Raw genomic sequence first — 10,344 nt, forward strand, 5'->3', positions numbered from 1 at the left:
AGAACGGGGTTTCTCCACCAAACTGCCGGTTTCCTTCAACTGCTTATCGCACCGAGTAATGTTATTCTTATGTGGTGGCGCTTCGTTATAAATGCGCCGATATTCACGTTGCACTTTGGTCACGTGTAAAGCCAGTATCTAAGGCCAGGGCCAGCACCACTATCACAGCAGCCTGGCCCATGCAGGTTCGCATTGGATTCGGACAGTAGGTAAAGAAACAATGGAGCCAAAAACTGATAGGCCATAGTCTTTAATTCTAGCTTGCACCCGGCGGGCAAGTAAAAATACACACTGGGCTCCAAAACCCAATCACATTCAGTGCTCACAAAGCCACGGACTTATCCGAGTTTCCTAGAATCAAAGGTTTCTAGCTCACCAGCCTTATTCTCCTCAGTTCCCCATCTCCTTCCTTATCCCAGATACAAACTCTACACAAACTGGCATCTCACTCAGTACTCCGCCATCTTGGCTGCTTCTCCTGGCCTCCTCCACGTGGCCTCCTTCTGCTCTGCTCTCTCATGCTAATCATCCCGGGAACTAAGAGGGCAAGCTCCCGCTCCGTCCCCATTTTATAGTGTAGAAATCCAAACCCTTAATTCAATATACAAAATAGGGAAGTCTCTAATACAAAGTCACCCTCTGAGTCATGATAGGATTGTACCAACCCACATCAAAAATGGGTAGGAAAGGCTTAATCCCAAAACCAAGCCCCAGGCTACAAGGATTCTCAACACACATTAATATCACCTGGGCAACGGCCTCACGTGGGCAGTACCATCTTTAACAAAGAGCATAATACATTTTATCTGCCCAACATCACGGATTTGAATTTAGTGAGCCACAGAACACACTGAACTTTCCTCTGTACTGTCCCCATCTCGACTGGCATGGCCATGGGCTGCTCCTCCGTATACACGGTGTTACATCATCATCTGCGCATGCGCACATGCTGCCACATCATCCTACAGAAACTGGGAGGGTTTTCCTTTTATTTGGTGCAGATTTCACATTTCTATCGTCTCTTGTTGCTTTCCTGTGACCGGTCAAAAGTGCACCATGACTTTACAGACACACTGTATATATGATAATTTGAAACAGAGAGGACTAGAAGCAGAGAAAACAGCTAGAAGGAAATGGTTGTTAAAGTCCAAAGGAGGAATGAATACAAGTCCTCCCCGCATGCGCGTGCGCGTGCGTGCGTGTGTGTGTGTGTGTGTGTGTGTGTGTATGTTTTAACAGCTTTACTGATCCTGAGGCCCTTGTGACACACAGAGATAATAATCTCTGAAATAGTGTTTCTGCCTGAGGGCTGATGTTTTCCAAACATTTTCATGTTCCTACACACCGCTAAGGGGTATAACATGCTCTGCTCAGTTGTAGTGGTTCACTACCAGGAACAACTAGTCAGTGGGCATTTTGAAAGAGGATTCAAGTGATTTTCTCATCAATCATAACTTTCATCTTGTACAAACACTGTCCACAAATGTTTCAAAGGTTCCCATTGCCTGGCTCTATTCAAAGATTCTGTTCTCTGAGAATAAAATAGAGGCCACAATCTTCAGCACATCCCCTACCCCAGGTCCCCCATCTCTAACTTTAGCTCCTTTTACTGTATGGATTCTATAATCCAGCCAGGCTGATGTGCTCTGTAATTCCATAGACATAGCCATACACTTTCTCTTCCCACTCCCTGCTCATTTTCTTTCTGGGATACTCTTTCTCCCATTCTCTGTTTATCAAAAATTCTGCTCATTCTAGAGCCGAGATTCCACTTCTTCCACGAAGACATTTTTGATCACCTCAGAAGAAATGATCTCCTTCCTTTGAAGGTTTCGACAAACATGGCAATTTATGCTGTCCCCCCCCCCCAACATTGTGTCTCTTCCTCTATTTAGATTTTTAAAATTTATTGATTTGAGAGAGAGACACACAAACGGACAAACAGACAGACAGACATAGACAGACACAGGAAGGAAAAGAGACACAGGGAGGAGAGAGAGTGAGAAGCTTCAACTCATAGTTGCAGCACCTTAGTTGTTCATTGATTGCTTTCTCATATGTGCTTTGACTGGGGGGCTCCAGCCAAGCCAGTGACCCCTTACTCAAGTCAGCAACTTTGGACTCAAACCAGTGACCATGAGATCATGTCTACTATCCCACGCTCAAGCCGGTGACTCTGCATTCAAACTGGTGAGCTTGCACTCAAGCCTGCAACCTCAGGGATTCAAACCTGGACCTCAACATTCCAGGTCAATGCTTTATCCACTGTACCACCATCCATCAGGCTACTTAGATTTTGACTCTCTGGTAGTAGTGACTAAGTTTTACTGCTTTTGTTTTTGTTATTTTAACCCCTCTAGAATATACTAGCCTAAGGTCTTTGTAGGTTGAGGTGTTTGATAATGAAAATAACTACTATTTTTTGAAAGTCTTTTAGTGCCAGGCACCATTATATCAATTTCTTATAATAACCCTAAGGCATAAGGTGTGTTATTCCCGTTTTACAAAAGAAGAAACAACCTGACCAGGCAGTGGTGCAGTGGATAGAGCGTCAGACTGGGATGTGGAGGACCCAAGTTCGAGACCCCAAGCTCGCCAGCTTGAGCGTGGGCTCATCTGTTTTGAGCAAAGCTCACCAGCTTGGACCCAAGGTCACTGGCTTGAGCAAGGGGTTACTCGGTCTGCTGAAGGCCCATGGTCAAGGCATATATGAGAAAGCAATCAATGAACAACTAAGGTGTTGCAATGAAAAACTGATGATTGATGCTTCTCATCTCTTTCCATTCCTGTCTGTCTGTCCCTGTCTGTCCCTCTCTCTGACTCTCTCTCTATCTCTGTTAAAAAAAAAAAAGAAGAAGAAGAAAAAGAAAAACAGACTCAGAGATATAAATTAACATGCCCAATATATATCTCTTGTTCAAGTCAGCAACCTTGGGCTCAAGCCAGTGACCTAGAGAAGAGAAAGTTTAAGATGTGAACAGGGATTTGACTGGCTAAGAAACTTGTATTTTTATTGCATTATGCTGCTGTTCTTATGTAATAGTTTAATGAATCAAAGAATACATTTCTGAGCCCATTTTTTTCAACTTGCTTTCTGTGGTTTATTTCTTCCCTGGAGGTTTAACCAGCTGGTAAAGCAGAAAGAAATACCAGTCAGTCTTTCTTTGCCAACTGTAATAGTTTCAAGTAATGGAAATCCAACTCATGCTGACTTACACAATAAAAGTAAATACATTGGTTAATAAACCACACAGTCCAATGATGGATTGTTGGTTTTAGAATTGTATCAATGTTGTGGCAAATTTACCTCCATCTTTCAGTTTTGTTTAACTTTTTTTTTTTTGAATAACAAGAGGCTTTATTGAGTACAGAGTACGCATCCCGCCCAGCCCGAGGAAAGATGGAGGTCAGGGAAGTCGCAAGGAGTGACCCGTGTGAGAGATATTTAAAGGGTTTCTCTAGGGAAGTCGGGCTAATATGATGTAGTGAAATTTCACTGGCTGGCAGATGGTCGCTGTTTTCCAAAGGGTTCCTGGGAAGTTTCTTTTGGCGCTCTTGGTTGTGAGCGGTCCCAGCCAAAGTTCAAGGGTCTAGGCTCCCCACGTGACCATCCCCCATTATCCACTGACCTTACATTCTGACCTTTTGTGTTAAATAGAAAAGGGACACTGTTTATTCGTCTGGCTACTTCCTGCTGGTTAGGGACATCGTGGGGAGGGGGAGATCAGAAGGTGGTGGCTTTGAGGGGTGTCAGGAGGAACATCTGTGTGGCCGTGAGCTGAGAAACTTCACGTGGATGCAGTCCCCCTAGTTGCAGCATACCCTGGGTTCTCCAAGTCCAGGCCGTGTCCTAGGAGTTTGAGCAGTGCACCCCACCTGGCTGGATTGGCTTTCCCATTTGAGTGGCTTGTCCTCCATGTAGAGGCGCTCAAGAAAAACTGCACCGTGCACCGAAGTGGGTGGAACGTCGGAGATCCTGGTTCTTTCTCGGAGGGAAGGGGAGAGGCGCAGTCCTTGCAGACTTCTAACTCCTCCCGGGTTTCGGCATCAAAATGTAAGATATTTTTCCCTGCCGAGGAAGAAGGAAGGGGCCGGAGCCACGAAGTGTGGAATAACAAAAGGCTTTATTGAGTACAGAGCACGCATCCCGCCTGGCGAGGTTCCCTGGCCCCGAGGAAAGATGGAGGCCAGGGAAGTCGCAGTTTTCCTTTGAGTTGACTTCATTTTCAGACAGGCTCTCCCTCTGTGATGACAAAGATGGCCACCAGCAGCTCCAGGTTACATTCTACCAAATTATTAACCCTAGAAGAGAGTGACTCTCTTCTGATAGCTCCAATAACATTCCCAGGTAAGACTGTCATTTGTCTCAGCTTGGGTCACATCCCTGAAACAATCACTGTGTTCAAAGGGTGTTGTGTTGCTCTAATTGGTCCAGGCCAAACCTGATATTTGGGTCAACCCTACTAGAACTCTATAGATTGAGAATGAGAAAGAAAAAAAATTGTAGTATCATAGCAGAAGAAATGTTGGAGAGGCAAGTTGGATATTCATTACACATACATTCACTGAACTAGGACTCAACACTCCAGGTTGACTAAGCCTGAGTAGAGATTGCAGGTGTCTCTATGATCTGTCCTCAAAGGGCTCACTACACAGGGCTGTGCTTTTCCTGGTTTGGTCTCAAAGATCACACCATTCTCAGAGCAGTTTTATAATAAAACACTCAATTCACGGGAAATGGTCCATGCCTGGCTTGAGTCCTATGGTGGCCTAGGGCCAACTAAGAAAAAAAGACTGGGGCCCTGGCCGGTTTGCTCAGCGATAGAGCGTCGGCCTGGCGTGCGGGGGACCAGGGTTCGATTCCCGGCCAGGGCACATAGGAGAAGCGCCCATTTGCTTCTCCACCCCCCCTCCTTCCTCTCTGTCTCTCTCTTCCCCTCCCGCAGCCAAGGCTCCACTGGAGCAAAGATGGCCCGAACGCTGGGGATGGCTCCTTGGCCTCTTCCCCAGGTGCTAGAGTGGTTCTGGAACGGCAAAGAGACGCCCCGGAGGGGCAGAGCATCGCCCCCTGGTGGGCAGAGCGTTGCCCCTGGTGGGCGTGCCGGGTGGATCCCGGTCGGGAGCATGGGGAGTCTGTCTGACTGTCTCTCCCCGTTTCCAGCTTCAGAAAAATACAAAAAAAAAAAAAAAAAAAAAGACTGAGATCTGATACCACAGGAGGACACAGTGTCAATGATAGTAGCACTGGGGCAAGCCAAATCTGCAATTGGGAGGTTTTATCACAGAGTGACAAATATCCAGCTATAGCATAGGTAAGCAGTTAGTAACTGGGGCCAAATGGCATGTCTTAATGTCTGGGAGACAGAGAGTTCTGAGATAGGACATATTCAGGATTTCAGATAAATAGATAAGAGGACTAAAGTTCAGAGACATTCTAGTCCCAAGGAGCAGGGAACTAAACGGAGCAGGCATGCCCTGTTGCAGAAGAATCAGAGCAATGGGCAAGAGTGAATCTAAGACACTAGGCTGAACTCCATGACCGGGTTTAGAATCCAAGGCAGAGCTGAGCTTCAAGAGTGAGACTGAAGGTCAGTTATCTAGTAGGATTGAAACGTAAGTCAAACAAATATCAACCTTGATAAGAAATCCTAGAATAAGGGACTGAAGTGCCATAAACGTCTCCTGCCTCTGCACAGGATTATGGCCAGTGACTAAGTCATAACTGAACCTACAGGTACTACTGAATGGCCTTAGAAAAGGGGAAGACAGGACACAGAGGCTGGTCCCACAACAGGGTCTAACAAACTAAAAAATGTAAGGAGCAAGTGTTTGCTCAATGGAATGCATAACCGAATAAAAAGTTGAATTAAAAATATTTCAGCTGGACTGTATTAAGAAGCAAAGAGAACTAGGAAAGAAAGAGATGCAATTGTAACAGGATTTTAAATGAAGTTTCCCTATTTTCTGTTTCAGAGCTCAGCATAATTGGAGGCAAGTTACCCCACATTATAAGGACATGTGTCAGATCATTTATGCGTGACTTGTTCAAGAGGTGGCCCCCAAATTGATTCTGAAATCTGTAGACTCTTACCCACTTTGGGCCTAGGAAAAGAGAATCAAAGAGAGGAAGTTTAAAAAGTGAGAATTTCCCTGAAGAGAGCTATCAAAGCGCTGTGGTTTTCTTATTGTTCAGTCAAGGTAAGGTAAAGAGTGGGGACTTGCCAGGAGGAGAGACAAACTAACATCTTAAGGTGAGTGTGTGCTATGGAAGAAATGCCATTAGGTGGCTAGAAACTAGAGCAAAGTATAGTGAGAGAGTTCTAAGGACAATCTGACTGAGATCCGAGTCCCCTGAGTGGTGGGATAGAGAGACTGATGTCTTATCTCACCTGAGAGCTAGGTGAAAAGCTGGCAGGGGGACCAAACGTGTGTGTGTGTGTGTGTGTGTGGTATGTGTGTGTGTGTGTGTGTGTGTGTGTGTGGTGGAGGGGGCAGGAGCGGGGTGGTATTAAGGGGTTAGGAAGGGAGAGCTGATGGAGTGATTTTGAAAGACAATAGTAGCCTGACCAGGCGGTGGCGCAGTGGATAGAGCATTGGACTGGGATGCAGAGGACCCAGGTTCGAAACCCCGAGGTTGCCAGCTTGAGTGTGGGCTCCTCTGGTTTGAGAAAAGCTCACTAGCTTAGACCCAAAGTCGCTGACTCGAGCAAGGGGTTACTCAGTCTGCTGAAGTCCCACGGTCAAGGTACATATGAGAAAGCAATCAATGAACAACTAAGGTTTAACAACAAAAAACTGATGATTGATGCTTCTCATCTCTTTCGGTTCCTGTCTGTCCCTATCTATCCCTCTCTCTGACTCTCTCTCTCTCTCTCTGTCTCTGTAAAATAAATAAATAAATAAATAAACCAAAAGAAAAAAGAAAAAAATTTAAAAAACAAAAAAATTAAAAAAATAAAAGTTAAAAAAAAAAGAAAGACAATAGTAAGAATGAAAATAGTTTGTTCTTTTGGATAAATGGTAATAAGGAAGGAAAAGTCAGGCCCCCTACCCCTTGTCCCTGAGGAGGAAGAAACAAGAAGAATGAAAGGGGCCCTGGCCGCTTGGCTCAATGGTAGAGCGTCGGCCTGGCGTGTGGGAGTCCCGGGTTTGATTCCCGGCCAGGGTACATAGGAGAAGCGCCCATCTGCTTCTCCACCCCTCCCCTTCTCCTTCCTCTCTCTCTCTTCCCCTCCCGCAGCCAAGGCTCCATTGGAGCAAAGTTTGCCCAGGCGCTGAGGGTGGCTCTGTGGCCTCTGCCTCAGGCTCTAGAATGGCTCTGATTGCGGCAGAGCGATGGCCCAGATGAGCAGAGCATTGCCCCCTGGTGGGCATGCCGGGTGGATCCTGGTCGGGCGCATGCAGGAGTCTGTCTGACTGCCTCCCCATTTCCAACTTCAGAAAAAAAAAAAAAAAAAGAAGAATGCAAGGGAAGGGAGGCTGCAGGGGTAGCTGAGTCAACCAGTTATGGATTAACTATTTCCTATAATTCTCTGAAAGGGTGCCTAGGGCCACTTGCTACACAGAGCAAAGAAGATAGAACTTATCTGAAAACCCCTTTTTTTTTCTTAAAAGCTTTTAAGAAACTATGTTTACATACCTTAATTTAAAAATTCTGCCTGGCCTGAGGTGGTGCAGTGGGTAAAGAGTAGACCTAGAATGCTGAGGTCACAGGTTCAAAACTCTGGGCTTGCCTGGTCAAGGCACATATGGGAGTTGATGCTTCCTGCCCCCTCCCTGCCCTTCTCTCTCCCTCTTTCTCCCTTTCTCTCTCTCTCTCTCTTCTCTAAAGTGAACAAATTAAAAAAAAAAAATTCCAACACATATCCTCTGAACCAGGGGTCCCCAAACTTTTACACAAGGGTCCAGTTCACTGTCCCTCAGACCATTGGAGGGCCGGACTATAAAAAAGACTATGAACAAATCCCTGTGCACACGTCACATATCTTATTTTAAAGTAAAAAAACAAAACGGGAACAAATACAATATTTAAAACAAAGAACAAGTAAATTTAAATCAACAAACTGACCAGTATTTCAATGGGAACTATGCTCCTCTCACTGACCACCAATGAAAGAGGTGCCCCTTCCAGAAGTGTGGCAGGGGCTGGATAAATGGCCTCAGGGGGCTGCATGCAGCCCCCAGGCCATAGTTTGGGGACCCCTGCTCTGAACCCACCTAAACTCACCCTCCCATCCTGCAGTCATGAGAGTGACATAGACAAAGGGATCACAAGCCCCTTGCATGAAAACCTGTATTCTGTAAAATTTCTTACAGGTTATATACCTGTAAGAAAATCAACTTCGGGGAGCATGTGTCTTTGGAGCTACTAATTCTGCGTGCTCCACCGGCTTTTAATAAATTCTCTTTTACTCTAGTAAAGTTATCTGAGTGTCTGTCCTCCACTGGGTCGCTTCCTGCTACAGTAAGAAGCCTGAATTCTCCTTCTGGATCTGCCAAAAATTAGCTGTGCTGGTGTAAAACTGCTGGAGCCTGACCAGGTGGTGGCGCAGTGGATAGAGCATTGGACTGGGATGTGGAAGGACCCAGGTTCGAGACTCCGAGGTCGCCAACTTGAGTGCGGGCTCATCTGGCTTGAGCTAAAGCTTACCAGCTTGGACTGAGGATCGCTGGCTCCAGCAAGGGGTTACTCAGTCTGCTGATGGCCCATGGTCAAGGTACATATGAGAAAGCAATCAATGAACAACTAAGAAGTCGTAACGCGCAACGAAAAACTAATGATTGATGCTTCTCAACTGTCTCCATTCCTGTCTGTCTGTCTCTGTCTATCCCTCTGACTCTCTCTGTCTCTGTAAAAAAATAAATAAAAATTTAAAAGCAGTTTCTTTAAAATAAATAAATATATATACACACACACACACACACACACGCATACTGCTGGATCCCTCAGGTCTCCCTTTTTTCTTCTATAAAAGGAAGAATTAGATTAGACTGTTTTTAAGGTAACTTGAAGGGTCTTCTATGAGTGTCTTTTTTTCCCTTTTTAATTTAGATATTAAATTTAATGGGGTGACATTGATCAATAGGAGTACAAGGTTTCAGGTGAACAACTTCCTAATTCTAGGGGTGTGTTCAGATGAGCTGTGACCCATGATGGGTGATTAGGGTATATATACATTTCATTATAGTAAGCCCTAGTAATTCAGGTCTCAAGGGTATAGGAGGGGAGATAGTGAGGCAGATTCCCGCAAGTGCCCTGACTGACCAGGATCCACCTGACAACCCTGATGCTCACAACTGCAACCGAGCTATTTTTAGCACTTGAGGATGATGCGCTGGCACCAAACAAGCTATCTTCAGCACCAGGGCCAAAGTTAGAGCCAATGGAGCCACTGGCTGCAGGAGGAGAAATGGGAGAGAAAAGTGAGGGGGAAAGAGAAGTAAATGGTTGCTTCTCATGTGTACCCTGACCAGGAATCCAACCGGGGACATCTATATGCGGGGCCTTACTCTATCCACTGAGCCAGCCAGCCACGGCCTACTTCTTCTTCTCTTAACAAATATTTAAAAGACAAACTAATGAAAAAAAATTTTAAAGAAAAAGTCATCCATAATACCACTAACCTGACACAATTTATTGTATTTTATAGCATATTCCTTTTCAAATCTTGACCACTATCTGGAGTATTTGATTCAGTTGCAATCTCTAACATGTACTTTTTATGTTCTTATAGCACAGCAGTTCAATAAATTGTGTATGACCAAGAGGTTTGAAAGCTGGGGGTAATTCCAATTATTGCACAATAATATCAGAAACGCTGGTCTTTGATAATACAGTTTTTTGGGGCACAGAGCTACTCTGGTGTGCCTTCTCTTCCTCTTTCTCCCCTCCCCCCCTGCTCTTACTTCCTGATCTTTCATCAACAACAGGAACTCAAGAGGCCCAGTAGAACTAAGCCACAGCAGCCTCTGATCTATACAATATTCACTCTGAGGATGCTTTTTGAGGTTAGAAATGCCAGGCGATCCACTTGGCCGACATTGCAGAAGCCCCTAAAATCACAGAGGAAACCAATGTCAAGAGGAGGTGAAGCACAAACTGGTGATTGTGCTGTTGTTAGACAAGATTGAGATGTTCACACTCAATCAGCAAGGTGATGACACTCCACCTGCCTTATTGCCAACTCTGTGTCTCAATCGACTGTAACCTCAATCTTATTGACAGGAACACACCAAGTGCAGCCCCAACAAAATGAAGCTTTTTGGAGAAGTCTTTGCACATTTTCATTTAGGCAGAGACAGAGATGGTTCAGACGGGGCCTGGAGATACTGTCCCTTACAACT

The sequence above is a fragment of the Saccopteryx leptura genome, chromosome 1, assembly GCF_036850995.1.
Source record: "Saccopteryx leptura isolate mSacLep1 chromosome 1, mSacLep1_pri_phased_curated, whole genome shotgun sequence".
NCBI lineage: Eukaryota > Metazoa > Chordata > Mammalia > Chiroptera > Emballonuridae > Saccopteryx > Saccopteryx leptura.